Below are 21,554 nucleotides of genomic sequence, written 5' to 3' on the forward strand. Positions count from 1 at the left end.
CAATAGTTTCCTCCTCCTTTGTATTTTTATTTGCAATCTATCTTTGGAAGAAAGTGGGTCATTTGTTCTGTAGAGTCTTCCACATGCCGCATCGCATTACTATGTCAATAGGGTATTGTTTAATATGCTTTTCTGTGTCTTGTGTTTTCTGTACAGTTGCACTTAGAGGCTTAATAGGTTCAGGTTCCATGTTTGGCAAGAATATGTCATAGCTGGCATTTTGTACTTTCTTTTGCATCCCATCAGGAGGCACATAGTTGCTTATTGTCTCTCTTTTTTGTTATGTTAAAATTGATCAGTAGATTCAAGTGTTGTCAACCTGAGCTGTTCATTGTAAAGTTTTTTATTAGCTTTTCACCAAATGATTTTAATAGTCTTTGCTTTTTGCCTGGATCCAGTTTTCATTAGGGGTTCTGAAATGTTGATACTCCTAATTCTATCATTCTTTCTGCATTTATTACCTAGAAATCTTTTATAAAGAACCTTCTCTCATCAGTGGAATATGAATATGTGTCTATGTATATATTCTTCATTATAGTTTGTACACAAAATGCAGGACAAATGCCTTTCCTTTGTTTACCAGTTTTCAGATTGAGTGCGTTCAGTTGCATCTTCTAACGGTGATCACAAGTTTGGTTTTCTGTTTAATATATCACTATGAACACATGGATTTAAACATGTTTGATATGACTCAACTCATTGCAGTTATTATCCTTATTGATAGTTCAATTCTTCCATTTTTGAGACAAGTGGAAGCCAGTTAAAGTCAGCTCTAGAGTCCTTTTGATATGACCCCAATGATTTTCAATAACTTCCTTACTTTCAAGATTGAGGTGTCAGGGTTTATGTTGTACATTTGCTGCTGCAGACCTGGAATCATCCATTTCTCCAGAGTTTTATTGGTAGTTTTCTTCTCTATTTCTAGAAGCTCTTTATACATGAGGTGATATAAGCAGCAGTATTTTTTTCCCAGTTGGCCTCCTGTCTTTTTACTTTATATATGTGAACATTGCTTCTGGTTTTGAGTCCTAAGTAGGAAAGTATTCTACACTCTATAAAGGAATTCATCCATGTTTTCTTCTAGAGTATATGTAATTTCACTTTTCAAATTTAAATTTCTAATTAATTTGGAATTTATGCTAGTACACAGTTGAGGGATAGATCAATGTTGTCCTTTTCCAAATGGCTATCTAATTATCCCAATAGATAGAGTTATTAAAAAGTCCATCTTGCTCTTTCTTCTCTTCCTTTTCCTCCATTTCCAAAACAGTTACCTATTAAAGCCATTTAGTGGAGTGTCCCATGTAGAACAGAGTGGCATGGACTGAGGCTGAGTAGGGTGAGAAGGCTCAAAGGAAAAAAGGACTTACACAAGATATCAGAGTCCAGGTAGGGTCTGGAGGGTGTGTGTGTGTGTGTGTTGGGTAATGATGACCCAGTATTAGAAATCAGAACCCAACAGTGGGAGATAGACATTTACATGTGTGGAAATCAAGGTGTGAAGTGTCAGGGCCCAAGCAGAGTGAGGAAGGCATATATGCATGAGGCTGGCCAGGCATGGGGTCGAAGCCCAAGCAGGGAGTGGAGGATGTCTGCACGAGAGAAACCCAGCACAGATTGTCAGCACCTGAGTAGCATGATGAAGTCATCTCCGGTGGGGAGGAGTGCGGCAGCAGTGATGGGGGATTGATTATATCCAGAGGAATTGGTCAAACAGGTAGATATGTAAAGGATTTCAGGAGCTGATTATCTCATTGTTGGAGAAGGGAGTCATTAATATAGAATGAAAGAAAACTAAAATCATCAGCCTTCACTGAAAACTACAAAACAATGCAGAGAGAAATTAAAGAATACCTAAACAATTGCAAAAATATACATTAGTGTATTGCAAAACTCATTATTGTTTAAATGTGAATCCTTCCCAAAGTGACTAGTAGATTCAGTATCATCCCATTTGAAATTCCAGCATTTTGGTAAGAATTAACAAATTGATTTTAATATTTGTAAGAAAACACAAAGGACCTATAATAGCCAAAACAATCTTGAAAAAGACATTAGAAGAAGAAAAAAGTTAGGAATCTTTAACTAGGTGTGCCTGACTGGCTCACTTGGTTAAGCGTCTGCCTTTGGCTCAGGTCATAATCCCAGGGTCCTGAGATGGAGCCCCGCCTCAGGTGTCCGATTCGGTGGGGAGTCTGCTTCTCCTTCTCCCTCTGCCCCTCCCCCCAATTTGTGCATGCTCTCTCTCTCTCATATAAATAAATAAAATCTTTTTTTTTTAAAGATTTTATTTATTTATATGAGAGAGAGAGCATGAGAGGGGGGAGGGTTGGAAGGGTCAGAGGGAGAAGCAGACTCCCTGACGAGCAGGGAGCCCGATGCGGGACTCGATCCAGGGACTCCAGGATCATGACCTGAGCCGAAGGCAGTCGCTTAACCAACTGAGCCACCCAGGCGCCCTAAATAAATAAAATCTTTAAAAAAAAAAAGAAATATTTAACTATATGATCTTAAATCTTATAAAATTATAATAATAAAGTATTTTTATTAGGGATAGAAATACATCCATGGTACAGGTTATCTTTAATTTCTCTTTGCAGACGTTTGCTGTTTTCAGTATAGAGATCTTACATGTTTGTAAGTATGTTAGATTTTTTATTCTATTGCAAATGGTATTGGTTTTAAATTTGATTTTTCAGGGCGCCTGGGTGGCTCAGTCGGTTAAGCGACTGCCTTCAGCTCAGGTCATGATCCTGGAGTCCCGGGATCGAGTCCCACATCGGGCTCCCTGCTCAGCGGGGAGTCTGCTTCTCCCTCTGATCCTCTTCCCTCTCACACTCTCTGTGTCTCATTCTCTCTCGCAAATAAATAAATAAAATCTTAAAAAAAAATAAAAAATAAATAAATTTGATTTTTCAGTTGTTTGTTGCTAATACATAGAAATATAATTGATTTTGGGACACCTGGGTGGTGCAATCAGTTGAGTGTCCACTCTTGGTTTTGCTTTGGGTCATGGTCTCAGGGTCCTGGGACTGAGCCCAGGACTGGCTCTGCTCTCAGAACAGAGTCTGCTTGAGACTCTCTCTCCCTCTGCCCTCTCTGCCCCTCCCCCCCACTCTCTCTCTCCCTCTGTTAAATAAATAAATGAATCTTTAAAAAATAAATACAATTAATTTTGTATATTGACTTGTATCCTGTGTGCTTGCTATATTTCCTTGTTAGTTCCAGTGGTTCTTACAGATTCATTTAGAATTTCCTACATATATAATCAAATCATCTATGAATAAAAATAATTTTAATTATTCCTTTCATATGTATACCTTTTGTTTCATCTTCATGCCTTGTTGCACTAGCTAGGACTCCCTGTACAATATTAAATAGAAGTGGTAAGAGTGGGCAACTTTGCCTTGTTTCTGGACTTATGGAAAAAAGTATTCAGTCTCTCACCACTAAGTATGTTAGGCATAGATTTTTTTTGTGGATACGCTTGATCAGTTTAAAAAAAAGCTTCATTCTATTTCTAATTTGCTGAGAGGTATTGTCATAAATGAATGTTTAATGCTTTTTCTGTATATATTAGGATGATCATATGGTTTTTCTTCATTCTATTAAGATGGTGAATTACTTTGATTGATTTCCAAATGTTAAACTTTGTATTCTTGGGATAAACCTCACTTGGTCATATGTGTTATTTTTTTATATATTTCTTGATTTGGTTTCCTAATATTTTGTTAAGAGTTTTTCCATCTATGTACTGATAGATATTGGTCTATAATTTTCCTTTCTTTTAATGTCTGCTGTTTTATTATCAGGGTTATGTTGGCCTCATAAAACAGGTTTTGATATGTTTTCTCATCCTATGTTTTCCAAAAGCACTTGGGTAATATTAGTTTTAGTTCTGTTTAAAATGTTTATCACTAAAGCCATTAGGGCCTGGAGATCTCTCTGAAAAAAGCTTTTAATTATAGATTCAATTTCTCTAAGAGAGATGGAATTGTTCATCTTTTCTATTTAATTTTATGGTATTTTAGATAAATCTGTTGGGTTTTATCCCAAGGAATTTTTCCATTTCATTTCAAGTGGTCAAATTTATTAGCATAAAGTTATTCGTTATTTTTTATTATCACCTTGTCAGTACCTTTAAGTCTTATATTAATGTTCTTTGTCCTTCTCGATGTTAGGAATGTGTGCCTTCTCTCTTAATTGTCTTTATCAGTCTTTTTTTTTTTTAAGATTTTATTATTTGAGAGAGTAAGAGAGAGCACAAGTTGGGGGAAGGGGCAGAGGGAGAGGGAGATGCAGACTCTCCACTGAGCAGGGAGCCCATGGGGCTCCATCCCAGGACCCTGGGATCATGACCTGAGCCAAAGGCAGATCCTTAACTGACTGAGCCACCCAGGCGCCCCTATTGACTTTATCAGTCTTGACAAAGGTTTGTCAATATAAGTATTCTTTCAAAAAACTAAGGTTTGGGGCGCCTGGGTGGCTCAGTTGGTTAAGCGACTGCCTTCGGCTCAGGTCATGATCCTGGAGTCCCTGGATCGAGTCCCGCATCGGGCTCCCTGCTCGGCGGGGGGTCTACTTCTCCCTCTGACCCTCCCCCCTCTCATGTACTCTCTCTCTCATTCTCTCTCTCTCAAATAAATAAATAAAATCTTAAAAAAAAAAAAACTAAGGTTTGGTTTATGATATTAATTATTAATTAATTTGTGCTTTTATCTTCATTTTGGTCATTGTGTATCTTCAAATATATCAGACACATTTCAATACTCAAATGTATTAGAGTGACCTGTTCATGCACAGAGGCTAATCACTTAGGAAATGAACTTCTATTTGTCAGAAGTTACAGATTGACTTTCTATAGAAGCTGTTTAACTGCTGGACACTATTCAATTAAGGGAAAAAAGCAAAACAAACCCTTTAATAAATGAGAAATACAGATAGAAACATTAATATTATTTGATATTACTTAAATTTTACTGTTAAACCTAAATGTGATAAATTATTCAAGTTCAAGCACTTGGACTGTAAAAAACATTTTATCTTCATAGCATATTGCATAATCAGTTACTCATGGGCAAAATTTTTCAGGACCTTTTGACTGTTAATGAGAAAAAAGAATCACAGACTTTGAGACACTAAAGAAAGTCATTCGCAATTGTACATTTGAATGTATGCCATTGTTAATTAGTAAATTAGTTTTTTAGTTAATTTAATAGGATTTTTTTTCCTGAGAAGCTGATATAAAGCTGGTGATGCTTGTAATTGATTGTATCTCTGAACTCAAGAAATAAGTATTTTGCAGAGAAACTGAAATTTTCATTAATATTGATGACCTTTTAGGAAAAATAAGAAACCAAATTAAAGCAAGATGTGGAAAAAATTCTGAGCTGAACAATAACCATGGAAGAAAAAGATGAAGTTGTCAAAACATAAAAGCTGTTGGCCCCAAGGGAGCCACTTCTCAGGCATGTTTGTTCAGATCTTAAAGAAAAGATGATTTCTTTGCTATTTAAATTCCTTTTGATCTTATAAACAGATTAAAGCTTCTTTATTAATATTAGAAAGCTAGCATAATCCTGATACCTAATTCTAATAGAAATAACACACAGAGGGAAAAAACCAAAACACATGGTATGTTCATTTGTAAATGTTAATTCACAAATCCCAATATAAAATTTAATTCTGAAATATAAATTTCAGAAACTCAATGGTTAATATTAGAATTTCTAGTAATATCATTAGTTAGTTGAACATATTTCAAATGTCTGTTGGAATAAGAATAAGGGGGAAAGCTGAATTAAACAAAGTCAAAGAAATTTCCTGGCTGCAAGTCTCCTCACAGCCTTAATTTGTTCAAATACAAGGAAAAATTGTCTTCACTCTTACCAAACTTAATTGATCATAAAACCTTTTTTTTTAGATTTTAATTTTTTTAAGTAATTTCTACACCCAGTGTGGAGTTTCATTTATATTTACATTTATAAGCCTTTCTGTATTTCCCTTTCACAAACAGATATAACTTCTGCAATCTGAAAAAAAATGCTATTTAAAAAAAAAAAAAAGCCACTGAGATGTTCTCTGTTGCCCTCGTAAGAGTCCAAAATACATTAGAAGGCATATAAGTTTCTTCATGATTTGGCCCTTGCTTTTACCACAAGAATCCACCGAATGAGCCAGCTAGGCTCCCCCTTAAAACCTTTTTTAATGCTAGAAATAATGTGCTTTACAAGTCAGTTTGAGAAATGTTGAAAATGTCAATACATGAACGGGGGATAGCAAGGTGATCATTTTGATAGGTGTTAAAACAGCAAATGACAAAAAAAGAAAAAGGAGTAAACACATTTACATATTTAAGAATGCTTGGAAATTCTAACTGGAGTACTGGTGCAAGAAGAGAAACAACAGAAGCAAATGCAAAAAGGAAAAGAATATATAGTTTTCCTTTATAATGACTGGTTATCAGGAAAATAACTAAAAAAAGTCAACCAGTAAATGTTAAAAACATAAAAATGTCAATAAGGTAATCAGCAGAGTGAAAATAAAAAGTATATTAACAAAAAATAAACTATTAGGAAATAGGTGGGAAAATATCCCATTTTCAATAACCACAAAATATAGAAATTAAATAGGAAAAAATAAAATTATCATGGACTTACATGAACAAATGATTCAACTCCAATGAATAACATAAATGAAGGCTTGGATAGTTAGAGAGACAACATGAATCTGACAAAAAGAATATCAAGTTATCTAAAGAAATGCAGTATAAGAAAAGCAAGTAGAGTCTGGCTAAGTGTTTGGGGGAAAAGAAATAATTAGAGCTCCACTTCACATATTACATAAATATAAATACTGTGTGGATAAAAAATGTGATTACCAGGATAAATCATGTAATATTATTCATATAATCATGCAGTGGGGGATGCCTTTCTAAGCCCAATTCCAGAAGCAGAACCCATAAAGGGAAAGATTGATAGATTCAGTTATCAAAATGTTGGAAAACTTTTTTAAAAAAAAGATTTATTTTTTTTTTTTTTTGAGAGAGAGAGAGAAAGCACACGAGTGGCGGTGGGGAAGGAGGGAGGGGCAGAGGGAAAGAATCTTAAGCAGACTCCCCTCTGAGCGGAGCCCAACACTGGGCTTGATCTCAGGACGCTGAGATCATGACCTGAGCTAAAAGCAAGAGTTGGATGCTTAACCAACTGAGCCACCCAGACGCCCCAGAAAACTTCTTTCCTATAGCTTCTATGCAACAAAATACCCATGAACATAATTTACCAACAAACAAAAATATTTTCAATATATACTACAAAGAGTAAATATCCTTAATATAAGATCTGATAAGAAAAGAATTAATACAATAAATGACAAAGGTTTTTAACATACAATTTGGAAGAGAAGAGAAAATTAACAAACTGATACATGAAAGTAGGCTTTACTTCAATATTAAACAGAGGAACACAATTGACAATGAGTTGGAATGCTTTACTTATGAAACTGTCAATTGTTAAAAAACCTGATTGCTACTCAGTGGTTGAGGTGATGTAGGGCAGGAGAAAGACTGGAACTGTGTTTCAGTGGGCAGTTTAGCAGCATATATACCAACATCTTTAAATACCTTAAATGCAACTGTGAGTGTTTTATTCCATGGGAATTTTTAGAGATCTATAAACCTTTTAGCAAAAGGTTTAGCTATGAAAGTTTACCATGGTATTGTCGTTTGAGTGAAAATTTGGAGAAGTATAAATGTTCACGATAGGAAATTGTTTAAATAAATAAATTGAACAAAAATAATTTATTCTAATATTATTAATTATACTGTAGGTGAAATTTTGTGGTATGGAAATACTCACCAGATATATTAAAAGGAACATACAGATTAAGAAACATTAAAGAGAGATTGACAAACAGAGACTAAGAACAGGATAGAATCACAGAGAAGACTCAGATGGATATACACTAAGCTGTTAAATGTAGCTATGTGAAGGGGCTTGGGGTGTGTTTTCTTTGTGTTTTTAATTATCCGTAATTTAAAAAAAAATTTCTATTATTATGTTCAATTAGCCAACATATAATACATTATTAGTTTTTGATGTAGTGTTCAAGGATTCATTAGTTGCCTATAACACCCAGTGCTCATTACCTCCCATGCCCTCCTTGATACCCATCACCTGGTTACCCCATCCCTCCACCCCCATCCCTTGTAATTTTTTTTACAATCAACAGGCAATGTTTGTAACAACAACAAAAAGAAATAAAAAGTATTGTATCAATTGTGGATAATATTATACCAAAATATTAACAATAGGACAAAAGGACTGTGGGGGCTTTTCATTTATATTTACATTTATAAGCCTTTCTGTATTTCCCTTTCACAGACAGGTATAACTTCTGCATTCTGAAAAAAAAATGCTATTTAAAAAAAAAAAACCACTGAGATGCTCTCTGTTGCCCTCGTAAGAGTCCAAAATACATTAGAAGGTATATAAGTTTCTTCATGATTTGGCCGTTGCTTTTACCACAAGCCAGCTCTCTTACTACATCCTCTACTGCAGTCTAAGGCTGGACAGAAGGACTTTCAGTTCTCCACAAACAGGAATGCCCTCTAGGCATTTGATCCTGCCCACACGTCCCTTCCTCACTTCTCACAACACCTTTACTGGAAAATCTTCCTCACCCTTCACACGCTGCTTACTGGGTCAGGTGCCTCGTGCATACCTACATCATTTCACTAACCACATATCATTTTCTGTTTTCTTGTCTTTCTCCCTCACCAGATTCTAAGCTCCTATGAGGAAGTACTTAATGAGTGATCAACTATTGCTCTCAAAAGAGGTAATGAAATAAGAAAATGAATGGAACCAGCCTCCATTTATCAGATGCTGCCGTGGGCATTTCATTTATTTTATCTCACTGAATCCTTACCAAGATTATATGAAGTAGGTATTATTTTGACCCTTTCCAGATAAAAAGACAAAGGTCCAAAGAATTTAGGAATTTGGATCACCCTGAGCAGCCCCCAGCACATAGTAAATGCTAATAATTATAGAATAAAAGAACACACATACTCTGTGGTAATTTCTCTAAAGGCAAAACTAAATGAAGAATTGAGCTTATTACTGGATAACCAAAACAAAAAACACCTTGTTATGAGGGTGAGATATAGAGTAGAAATGGGAATAGGTTGTTTAATTTCCTTTTTCCTTTTTGTCCTGAATTATTTTAGATGGCTACAGAGAGTGCCTGGATTCATCTGCATTAAAACCCCTTGAGAATTTTTATAGGTTGAACCAAAACAGAATAATGAAATGAACCCTCCTAGGCAGAAAGGCAGAAGCAGACATGAAAGATGATTCTCTGAATTATTTGGCCTTTATAGGAAGAACCATGATGAGCTTCTAGAAAATGCATTATTGATGTGATGTAATAAGGTGAGCTTTCTTTTTTCTTTTTTTCTTTTCAAATAATGACTTATTTTATATTAACTGTGGTATGAAACATTGCCACTAAGGTTGTCCTCAGCACAAGTGAATTGTATTTGATTTCCTACCCTGCCTTTTCCATCTATTTCAATAGCTCTCCTGTTTTGTCAATGAGGTTTTATTCATGTCATTATTCGATTTCTAGTTCAGCATGGATTCAATGGATTCAAGAGATTTTTCTTCCCCAAATCATACCCTCTGTTCCCTACACTGAGTTTTCTTTGATTTCTGAGTAGTGCCTAGTCATTTCATGCTTACCTCCATATTTCATTTCCTTCTGCATAAAAATAGCACTCTTTAATTGTGCTACAGTTGAGAAAATAGATGTTTCAAAATAATTAAATATTTTTATTTTAAAAGGGCAGCCTCTACTTAATATCTTGAAAAATATTAAAATCCACAGCACTGTTCTCTTATTTTATATACAAATCCCACTTGCATTCAAGATTGTTCTTGGAGCACCGGGACAAACAAACTCAAAGTCTAATCGATAAAGGGAAAATTGTTAATTAGGGCTTGATATAAAATTTACAAATTTAACTTATGCAAATATTAATGTTCTTCCCATTTGATTCTTCTCATTATCACTCAGTAATGATTTATTTGTTGTCTATTTAGAAATCAGTTGACACAAACATAAATACATACTGAGCCAATGTCCATTTTCTTCCTTTATACGACAGAAAGTCTTGTGTGCCGGGCACTGTGCTAGACACAGTCTCTGTTCTCTTTAGCTTATAGTATAAAAGGAAGACAGATGAAGTCACACTAATGGTTGTACAATTACAAATCAAGATGAGTGCCCTAAAGAAAAGGAATATGGTTGGAGGAACTTCTCTGGGCTGGGTCCGTCACGTGGCACACTTGCCAGACCTTTAAACTGTGGTCTCTGGCAAGTCTGTAGCCTTCCTGGGCTGCCTGTGATCACACTGAAACACTTACCCTGCTAAACACTTGAGATGAAAAGCTCGCTAGACCTGACCTGGTCTGAATTTTAAAATTCAGTTGGAAAATCTTCTGCTTCTACTGTTAACACTGCAACACATTATATTTTCAGGTTTAAAATAAGTTTTATCTTGGAGGTGGCTGCCCACCTACCAAGGCTTCATTTAGAACATGTGGTCCCAAGTGTTTGAGTATCCACAGCAAAGAAGGGTGTGGGAGAAGCACCAGAGAAAAATCTTTGAGTGTGTGGCAATGGATGGGCAACACGGTAGCATATGGGGCTTTGGCAGTAATGCATGGTGTTCCCTGGACAACTCTGTCCTGTTTCACCATTGCTCACAAAGAAACTCCCTTTGCACACACACACACACACACACACACGGACACCCCTTCACATCAAATGCATACACTTAATTAGAAACATTAGGGAAAAAGGTTGATGAAGCAAGGTACATGAGTCCATTAGGAAAACTTAAACCCAAGGAAGGAATTGAATGAGTAAAATGAAAAACTGGCCTTTTGGCAAATATTCATGGTCAAGGTAGACATTGTACTTGGGAATGATTGATTGGGTTTAAGGTTTAGTGAGTTCGTGTCAGGTACTTGATGATTTCACATGGGACAAGTATCATCTTACCAAACTGCAAAAAAATACAACTCAGAAAGTGAAGTAACTTATCCAAGGTCACTTCACTTCTAAGTGGCAGACTAAATTTAAACTCGTTTGTTCAGAGTTCTTTTCCCATCATCATTTTAGGAAAAAGATGTTGAAATTAAAAATACGATGAAAAATCCAGTGTTCATCTTGCGCTTGCTGGAAAGGCTTATAGAAAGGACCCTGGGTGAGGAATGGAAGGTCTTACGTCCTGGTTGCCAGCATAATAGGTCACCACATAAAGGACAAGCCATCCTTCTTTAGAAAGAACCAGTTATTTCTAGGGTAAAAAACAAAGGTCTTACAAAACCGAAGGCATGGCCCGTGAAAGAAATAATTGGTAACCTGGACTTCATTAAAATTAAAAACTTCTGCTCTGTGAAAGACACTGTCAAGAAAAAGAGAACAAGTCACAGACTGGGAAAAAATATTTGCAAAAGACACATCTGATAAAGGACTGCTATCCAAAGTATACATAAAATTCTTAAAATATAATAAGAAGAAAACAAACAACTCAGTTAAAAAATTGGTCAAAGACTTTGACACCTCACCAAAGAAGATACAAATATGGCAAATAAGTGTATGAAAAGATGTTCTACAGCATATATCATCAGAGAAGTGTAAATTAAAATAACAATGAGATACTTACTATACACCTAGTAGAATGGCCAATATCCAGAACATAGCCAAAACAAAATGCTGGTGAGAATGTTGAGCAACAGAGACTCTCATTCATTGCTGGTGGGAATGCAAAATGGTATGGCCATTTTGGAAGACAGTTTGGTGGTTATTTACAAAACTGCATATACTCCCACCATACAATCCGGCAATTGTGCTCCTTGGTATTTACCCAAAGGAGCTGAACACTTATGTCCACAAAAATCTGCACACAGATGTTTATAGCAGTTTTACTCATAATTGCCAGAACTTGGAATCAACCAAGATTTACTTTGCTAGATGAGCAGATACATAAACTGGTACATCCAGACAATGGAATATTATTCAGCACTAAAAAGAAAGGAGCTATCAAGCCATGAAAAGATGTGGAGAAATCTTTTTTTTTTTTTAAGATTTTATTTATTTATTTGAGAGAGAGAATGAGAGATAGAGAGCACGAGAGGGAAGAGGGTCAGAGGGAGAAGCAGACTCCCTGCTCAGCAGGGAGCCCGATGTGCGACTCGATCCCGGGACTCCAGGATCATGACCTGAGCCGAAGGCAGTTGCTTAACCAGCTGAGCCACCCAGGCGCCCAAGATGTGGAGAAATCTTAAATGCATATTACTAAGTGAGAGAAACCAATCTGAAGGCTTCATGCTATATGGTTCCAACTGTATGACATTCTGGAAAAGGCAAAACTATGGAGACAATAAAAGGATGAGTGTTTGCTGGGGACTTCGGGGGAGGGAGAGATGAATAGGCAGAGCACAGAGGATTTTTAAGGCAGTGTAACTATTCTGAATGATACTATAGTGATGGATATATGTCATTATACATTTGTCCAAACTCATAGAATATACAACGCCAAGTGGGAAGCCTAAATTATCTCTGGACTTTGGGTGATTAGGATGTATCATTGTAGGTTCATTGATTTGTAACAAATGCACCACTACAGTGGGAGATGTTGACAGTAGGGGAGGCGGGGCATGTGGATAGGTGGGGCATCTGTACCTTCTCCATTTTTCTGTGAACCTAAAACTGCTCTGAAAAGAATAATAAGGTCTTTATAAAATAAAATAAAAAAGCCTGTATAATATTTTACTTTATCCAGTTCTCCAGTTCCATAATCTCTGATCTAGAATCCAGTTGGATGAGTGATGATTTCATGTTTTTCTCAAAGATACCATTATGATCTACTCCTTCACTCTCTCATCTCTTTTCTAGTTTTTATCCTGATTTCTGTAATAATGTGAGTTACATATTTGACAAATATTAGTTTATTATCTTGATTCTTCTATTCCTAAGTGCGTATTATGATCAACAGTATAATAGCAATTTAGCATTTGTGGAAAAGGGAGATTTGTAGGAACTTGTAGGAAAGAAACATATACATACTTACTAGTTTCCAAGTATTTACATAATATAGAGAGCATTTAATCCTTATTACAACATCATAAGTCAATATTATCATGACCATTTTACATATGGATAAACAAATACTCAAAATCAAAGTCATATAGCTCATGTTCCCATTTACTATTTGGCATGCAGTAATTGCACTGTAACATCTAAATCTGCTACAATAAGGAGAGGGTGGTATTTAATGATGGTGGCGGTGCCATAATATGACACAATTCGGGGCTCAATTTTAGGTTGGAAGTTAACCTTCCCACTCCTGTCACCAGAGCATGCAGAACAGTAACCCTGCAAGAGGACACAGTGGCCATGCCACCACACGGAGCAGCAGCAGGGGCTGGGGCTGCAGCATCACCAGCCAGTCCTAAGCTAAAAAGCAATAGCTAGACAACGACAACAACGATGACAACAACAACAACAAAAAGCAATAGCTAAGGATTATGGAAAGGCAAGAAGGGGCTATTCCTCCATAATGAGGTACAGAAGGAAATGGATCAGATTCCCCCAGAATCAGGCCATTAGGCTCGTTGGTTAAGAGTTATTACCAGTTACACAGTGACTGGGGTCTGGGCATTTATATCAAAACCTCTTGCATATCCTTTAGAACTAATCAAATATAACCATAGTTATTCCATCAACATGTACATGGTTCTCATCACAGAGTAAGAGCTAACTCTTTCTATCTACAAATTTGATTATCATCTTAATAAGGGCCTAAATTAAAGCACCTCATGCAGGTGTTTTTGTTTGTTTGTTTTTACCCCTAAGGGGTGCTCAAATAGCACCAGATGCCACTACATCTAGATGGCCGCTGAGAACAGATCCTTGATTTATTCACCATGATGATTGGGTACAAAAGGCTGTTAAGAATTGGGGCAAGGTTGAATCGCTCTGCCTGATTGGGGAGGAAATTATTTTAATGAGACAAGAAGAGGAGGGAAGAAGAGAGCCAGTGGATGCTGTCAAGGGAGAAGAAGAGGCTGGTGTCCAGAGACCATACTGCCAGGAGGTAACTTTAAAAAAAAAACAGAAATCTCTAATGGGAGGTTTTAAAGTGATTTGCTGTGGAATGTCTGATGTAAACACCCTCCTCTGCTCCCCAAGGACTCTTCAGTAAAGTCTGCACCATTCCCCGATGCTTCCATCCATGGCTGCTTAGCAAGAATTAGCCAAGTGCTGAGCATCTGGGCGGGTGCCAGGTGCAGACAGATGCAAGAGGCTGGGGGAGATGGCACAGCTGGCCCAGGTGAGACCTCGCCTGTGGAGGCCATCTCCGTCATCACTTGGCATCGAGATTCTGATGTCTCACAGGAGGAAGAGGGGCAAGACACAGAAGAAGAAAAACAGAGAAAGAAAGAAGGAAAGAATACATTGCGGGGCAGCCCTGGCCTCGGAGTTGTTTAATTTCTCTTTGGATGGGCAGAGTTTGGGATTTGAACCCAAGTCTCTCTGACCTCCAAGCCCTGCATGGTCTACTAAAGTGTAAGAATAAAACTTAATCCACATTTCTAAAAGTAAACCCACCACATACACTCAGTCCCTGCTGATGGCAAGAAGCAGAGCAAACTGTAATGGTTCCCATGACACAGTGAAAACACCCAAAGTGCCAGAAAGGCTTTCCCAGCCTCCCCCCGAACAGTTCCTAATCTTACTTTCCACTTCCAGGAACAGCTGTAGTCTGCAGCATTTCATGCTGTCGCTTGTCTCCCTCTGGGCTTCCCTGTTGCTTCTCTTTTCCACCCACCCGAGTCCTTTGTGCTCTTCACGTCCCTGCTCCCATCATCCCACCCCCTTCAGGAAGGCTTCCCAATTCCCTTCCTGATTCTGCTCACTCTCCCATACTTCTGTTGCCTGCCTCAGGTCTGAGGTCGACTTTAGCCATCTGTGCATCCCCCATAGACCCAGCACAGTACAGAGCATATAATGTGTTCCCAATAAATAACATTTACATTGAACTTAAAGATGCTGGGTCTCTAACTTTATTTGCAGCAAACCTTAATAACCCCTAGAGGTTTTTCCTAAACAATAGGAAAATCAGATTTCAGTGGTCTAATGCAGAATTCAAATGCAGCAAACCCAGCATAGCTGTCTTGTAATTGGTGCCTGTGATTCCTGGTGCTTGATTTAGAAGTTGCCTGCCTGACCAGATTATATGTTTACATTAGAGACAATTAAGCGGATGAAATGATGCTAGAGAGAAAAAGTCCTATTGATTCGTTTCAAGCACTTCAGACTATCACCTGGGTCTGTGTGCCAGCCAGATCCACTGTAACAATAACCAGAGGCTTCAGGGTTTTTGAGGTGAGCCGTGAGCTTGAGTGGGCACAGTCCAGGGGGCCCAGGGGTTGCTCTGGGAGATGCACCTGCTTAGATGCCATTGGCATTTCCAGTTTTTTGGCAAAGGTCCTCACACCAGCTGGAACCACAACTCTAGCAGATTCCAGGAGGGGCTGTCTGCACTGCCCTCAGGCTCATAGCTAGCAGACCTGTTCGGCAAGAATCTAGAAATGCAGTGCCTCTCTCTTCCTTAACGCCTAATTGGCACAGAGGAGATTTCATCCTCCCAAAAAGGCCACAGGGAGACAGACAGCAGTGTGGTAAATAAAGCATCTTGACCATTGAAATGGTAACTATTTATCCCATGAGTACTTACACCCAAATGGAAACAAAAAGTCATGAAGTGGTTTATGTCCTTATTTGTTATTGCCAACATTATTCTTTTACAACCACATACTGTTTTCCTTTACAAAGGCCCCAAAGTGCTTCTCAGATGTCTGGACACTAATGTTCTTAAAAAAGAGCAGATACTGTTGAGTGGCATATCTTATCCCTGCTTCAACAGGCTTCTTCTCTAAGTTTAGCATCATTTGAACATGAGGTAGAAAAAAATGGTAAAGGGAGGAGCTAGACAGACAGGAATAAAAGTCAGGAAGAGCCAGAGAGAAAGACAAAGAAAGAGACAGACACAAGAAAGGAAAGAAATAGAGGCATAAACAGAGACAGAGCGATGGATGCACAGATGGAAACAGAACCTGGCAGAGCGGACTGACAGACAGACAGACCACCATGGCAGGTCCAAGATTGCCTTCCCCCTAACCAGTGCCAGGGGCTGTCTGGGGCTAAATAATGCCCAAGACTTTTTTCCTCACAAGCAGCACTCTCTCTGTTCCCTCCCCCAAAACACATCAGCCCTCTAAGACTCCTGTGTCCCTAACTGTGACCCAGCCTGGGGTTGGCAACGACAAGGAGATGCTTCACTGAGTAATAGAGTAAAAAACAAGAGTCAAGAAGAGAGAACAGGGAAACAACTATGGGGAGAAAAAAGGAAGGGAGAGAAGATGGATGATGTGTAGCAAGGATTTTCACATTACAAAGTACGCCTGCTAGGAGTGGGCATGGGCAGGGGGTGGGAGGGTTATTTCCTTGCTTCACCAGACTTCCTGGAAGGTGAGAGTGGGGCCTTTTCTGTGCTCCCTGCTTTATAACTCAGGAGCCAGCCATCTGGTGACCTCCGAGTTCCCTAGCTTTTAGGGCTGACCCTTCCTTTCAATAGTTAAGTGATAGTGGCTTATATTTAGGAAATACATGCTTAAGTTTATAGAGCTCAAGTGTATGATGTCCTGCAACTTACAGGCCAATGGCTCCACAAAAAAAATAATAACATAAATAGTAAAAATTAAAATCATACATAAGTAAAGCAAATATGGCCAAATGTTAACAATTCTTGACTGTGGTGAGCATACAGGAAATCAGAGAGATATTCATTCAACATTTCAGGACATTTAAACTTTTCATTTATAAGAGGTTGGAATTAAAAAAAATAGTAATAAAAAGGAAGAAACAAGTAAGTAGAAGTTCTTGCCCAGGGGGAGGAAATCAGTGCGCTCCCCACATTTCCTCAGGGCTCCCTTGCTCTGATTTCCTGTGCCGGCCACTCCATTACATTATCTTCCTGCTTGATGATGCCCCTCTTTCTTCCCCTGACATAGACCCAAACATGGACTACAGCCCCTTCTTCCTTGATTCCCACAAAACTCCCCTGCAAGGCAGGTGTGTGCCATCATCGCTTTGACCGTGGTTGCAATGTGATGATCTGGAGCAATGATCGGGGCCAGGCTCACATCACACACATCATAGCATATACATGAAAACGGACTGTTCTTAAATCGAAACTACAAACACTGTTTGCCTTTATGGTTTTCAAACGAGTATACACTTTAACATCTTATTCTTACAGTAACATTTTCAATAAAGTGAGACAACTAAAGGGTGCTGTTTCTAGAAGTTCCCTGGCCAGTCCTTCCACCAGGAGAGCCAGCTTCAGTTTTTCTGCGGGTCATCTCTTCTCACGACCCAACCTCCTCAAGAAATCAGCCTCCTCCCAGCCAGCAGATTCTCTTTCCTCCTCTATTCCCTCCCTCTCTCTGTCCACACAAACTCTGAATTCAACTCAATCTTTCATGCAGAACCACTTCTCTCTATATTCTGTCCCTTGCTTCCAAACCCTACGTCTGTCTGGGTGGCAGGAGGGGGAGCTGCATTCTACAGAACCACAGATCTATTAATTCATTGGTTAAGCGAAAGATCATTTTTCCCCTGAGAGCAATTATGCTAGCAGAGGGCAGAAACATCCATGCAGTGTTTATTTTAAATAGCAGTTTAAAAAATTCTTGCTATCCTGAACTGTGGCTTCACCAAAGAGCCCTATTTAAAATGTGGCAAACACTCAGTAGCTATTTGTATGGGTACGTTGTCTACAAAGCCAGCTGCAGAAAAGCAGTCCTATTTAAAATGAGCTATAAGAATGCTACTGTTATTGTGTTTTCCTGGGTCACTGGCCTGGGAGAGGACAATTGAGACAAAGTAAAGAAGTCTGCCTCTGCCCCATTTTCCCAGCCTGGTGATCTGCCCAACTATCATTGAGATTTGACTCAACACTCCAGCCCACAGCTCTCCTATCTGCTCCTCTTTGAGGCCTTACTTTGTTCTTTTTATGTCAGGGTCCCAGGCCAGTCCTGGATCTCACCTGTTCCTGGAAAATCTGCTTTACCTGCATTGTCCCCACATTATCCAAGCTGTTTGGCTTCATGTGAGCAGGACTTGGTGACCTCTGTCCCGCATATCATTTTGCCAGACCCAACTTTCACAGGCAACATGAAAACCTTGAGGAACATCATCCCTGCCCTGTTACTTCTCCCTCTGCTATCCACAAGATGTTTCTTACCAGAGAGGCTTATTTCAATTCTCCACTTTGAAGGAAGCCAGTGCGCTCGTGCATTCTCTGCCGTGCTTCTGGAACTTCATACCATCAGAAAGAACTGTGGAAGAAACATTACTGGTCTTTGACTAGCCAAAGACCTCCTCGTTCTGGACAAGGCCACCCTGGAGTCTTTTACTTGCAATAAAATGGAAGTTTCAGGACACTAAGAAGTAGAAACTTGTTCAAAGTTCTCACTCTCCCATCCCCTACTAAATGAAGTACCAGGGAACATTTAAACAGCACAGTTTATGTTTAAACCCACAGTCTGGATAAGTAAGACTTCTTCAGATGCAGATCCTTCGGGCCCCAGACCTGCATGGAGCCCCACTCAGTGGGTGATGGTCTTTGCAGCAGCCACACTCTGTGAATAACCAGCACGACCCTTTTCAGGGCAAGGTAGCCTTTCCAACCTTCCATTCAGGCCAAAAGTTATGATCATAATCTTATCTTACCAGATTTGGGGCACTATGGGATAAATGTTATTCTAATTTCAGTAGAAACATGAAAGCATGATTTCCAGACAAATGGGCTTTTAGCTTAGGGTTTGCAAAAGTTACATGTTCTCCTTCATTGTCATTGCAGTTGCCCTGCAGAGGGGCATTTAGACTTTCTTTTACTTCTCCTACAAATCTGCAATTAATAGCCACAGCCTGTTAATCCCATTTCCCATAACTGACAGGGTCAGGAGTCTCTTGTAACACCCACATGCCAGCAAGTGGTACCATTCTGAGAACATGTGCCTTTATTGAGAACCCCAACTCCTCCTTTCATAGGTATATGCCTATACTCTGCCTCAGTGATTGGTCTGGGATTGGCAACCTCTTCATCCTGGGCCATCATTCTTTCCCATGGGATGAAGCTCAGGAGAGACAGCCTTCTCCTCTCCAGAGGGAAGATTTGGAAAATGTTGAGTCCAGAGCCATTGCCTGCCCTTGTGCTAATTATATGTCCCAAGCCACCCTATAAAAAGAGAGAAGGAACTCAACACGAACAAGAAAAGCAGAGGTGAATGATACCAAGGGAGCCCAAGTTTCTAGGGTCAGAAGTCCTGAGAAGAGCCCTGGGTACGGCCTTCCCAAGGTTCTGCTTGTAAGTTGTGTTTGTCTTTTCTGATGTTGGTTTTGGCTTTCTCAACTATCCTAGCCCCTCCATTAAATATTTTTATGCTTAGGTGAATCTAAGTTGGTTTTCTAATACCTGGACCTCAAAGAATCTGACCTGACAGATGGCCCATAATTGATTAATCTTGACAATTGATGTAGTTACAATATGCCAGGAACTGTGTCAGGCCTTGAGCAAATGAATAGAAGTAGGATGGCCTCCATCCTGACTGTGCTCACAACCTGGAGGTGGGTAGCGGTGCAGGTAACATAGCTGCATAGCACTCCTTTCTCTCAGTTCCTGGAGTTACCACCCTACATGCCAATGACCCATTCTCAGGATGCTCCAGCACACTCATCCCACAGAAGGAGCAACTGCCCCTTGGCCCCTTTGCAATATTCCTATTGTTTAGTGCGGTCATAAAGACCTTCTGAATATTTGTTATGGGAATAAGTGAAATGCAGCCATAATAGCAACAATGTCACTTTATGATTTTCAGAGCCCTTTCAGATAAATTATCTCAAATGTCAAGAATATCCAGTCCATGGAATCTTTAGAGTAGAAAGATGATGTTTATCAGGCATCACAGACAAATAAAAACATCCTGTAAGACCTTCCACTTCCTTCCCTTGTCTTATCTAATCTTTATTTTGCTAAGTAGGCTTCCTTACTGGGAAAAGAATGAACTAATGGCTGGGAGCAGGAAAGGAATGGTGTTAAAAGTGTCTGATTAACTTGGTTACGTTTCCTGAAAATAAAATTTATCAGTTTCTGTTGAAGATGAATCTCAGAGGCTCAGGTACCTAAGAACATAATCCTCCAAGAGTGACCTGGGAACCAAAGTTTAGGGTCTGCAAAGTTGCAACCCCAACATCTCATTCACTCACTCATTCATTAAGCTCTGGTGGGTGCCCTTATGTACCAAGCATTATGGTAATTGTGACTGTCCACACTCTCATGAGTTTACAACCTATTACAGTGCTTCTCAAATTGACTTATACCCTGGCATCACTGGGAGAGCTTTAAAAAATACTGATACCTGAATCCCACCCCCCAGAAATTGTGATTTCATTAATGTGGGGTATGATCTAGATATTTGGAGTTTTAAAATGTCCCCCCATGATTCTAAATGTTCAACCAACGCTGAGAACCACTGGTCTAGGAGAGAAAGATGAATAAGCAGGGGATTATTAGAAAGGGTTTAAACCCATGATGCAATGGAACCCCATGAGGCCCTCTCCAATCAGGCTTAGAAGACCCTGTGAGGCTTCCCGGAGGAGGCAGGTGAGACCCGAGGGATCAGGACCAACCAGGTGATGATGTTTGGAAAATGGGAGAAGAAGAGTATTCTGAGCAAAAAGAATAGTAAATGTCATAAGAAAGTGCACTGAAGAGAGGTGTTTGAGAACAGAAATGACAGCAAAGGAGAGATAGGAAGTGATAAAAATCAAGCTTGATGAGGTGAGCAAAGATCAAAACACAAGAATTGAAGTTTTGAGATGTAATTCTGAAGGGAGAAGGAAAGGCCGGGCTGCATTAGAGATCTCCCTGCCCCGGTAAGCCCTCACTCATCAGAATGACTCCAATGGCCACGCCTATAAATAGGGCCGCCCCTGAGCAGCAAGGTTAATGTGGACTGGTGATTGTGTTCGTGATTTATCTTTCTTTTTAAAATTTCGTCTATACCTGGTCACAGTGTTTGATGTATTTATAGGCTTCCTTTTCTCCCCAGGAGATCAAACTCACTGCACCATCCCATTAACCTTCGCTTGGCATCCCTAAAGGTGATGGCGAGGTAAGTAATATTAGGGAAAATTTTAAACACTTAAAGTTTGAAAGACTTGCCAAAAATACAGTACAATAAGCTAAGAAAACACCAAATTCTGAGGCTGCTTTTTCCTCCGATTCTTAGGCTCCAATTTACCCACAAGATGACATTGTGGAGAAGAACAGGTCAGCTTGGAGCATTTTTGCAAAGCAGGGTAGTGCTGAGCTTCAAGCTAACCTGCACTTAGAAAAAAATCAGAGGGGAATG

The 21,554-nt window shown here is 39.0% G+C and overlaps 1 long non-coding RNA gene across 1 annotated transcript in view; it reads left to right on the top strand.

Moving 5' to 3' along the window:
* The window catches only part of LOC123835394 (uncharacterized), an 84,221-nt gene extending 62,898 nt beyond the window's left edge, over window positions 1-21,323 (top strand). The window contains exons 3-7 of the long non-coding RNA XR_006788734.3: window positions 2,601-2,637; window positions 8,781-8,838; window positions 9,230-9,434; window positions 13,927-14,167; window positions 21,252-21,323. This is a non-coding gene — a long non-coding RNA (uncharacterized LOC123835394). The remainder of the gene's footprint in view (window positions 1-2,600; window positions 2,638-8,780; window positions 8,839-9,229; window positions 9,435-13,926; window positions 14,168-21,251) is intronic.
* The last annotated feature ends 231 nt before the right edge of the window (window positions 21,324-21,554 follow it).

This window comes from Mirounga angustirostris, unplaced genomic scaffold (genome assembly GCF_029215605.1).
Source record: "Mirounga angustirostris isolate CCGP_5_RB_7025 unplaced genomic scaffold, mMirAng1.0.hap1 SCAF_12, whole genome shotgun sequence".
Taxonomy (NCBI): Eukaryota; Metazoa; Chordata; class Mammalia; order Carnivora; family Phocidae; genus Mirounga; species Mirounga angustirostris.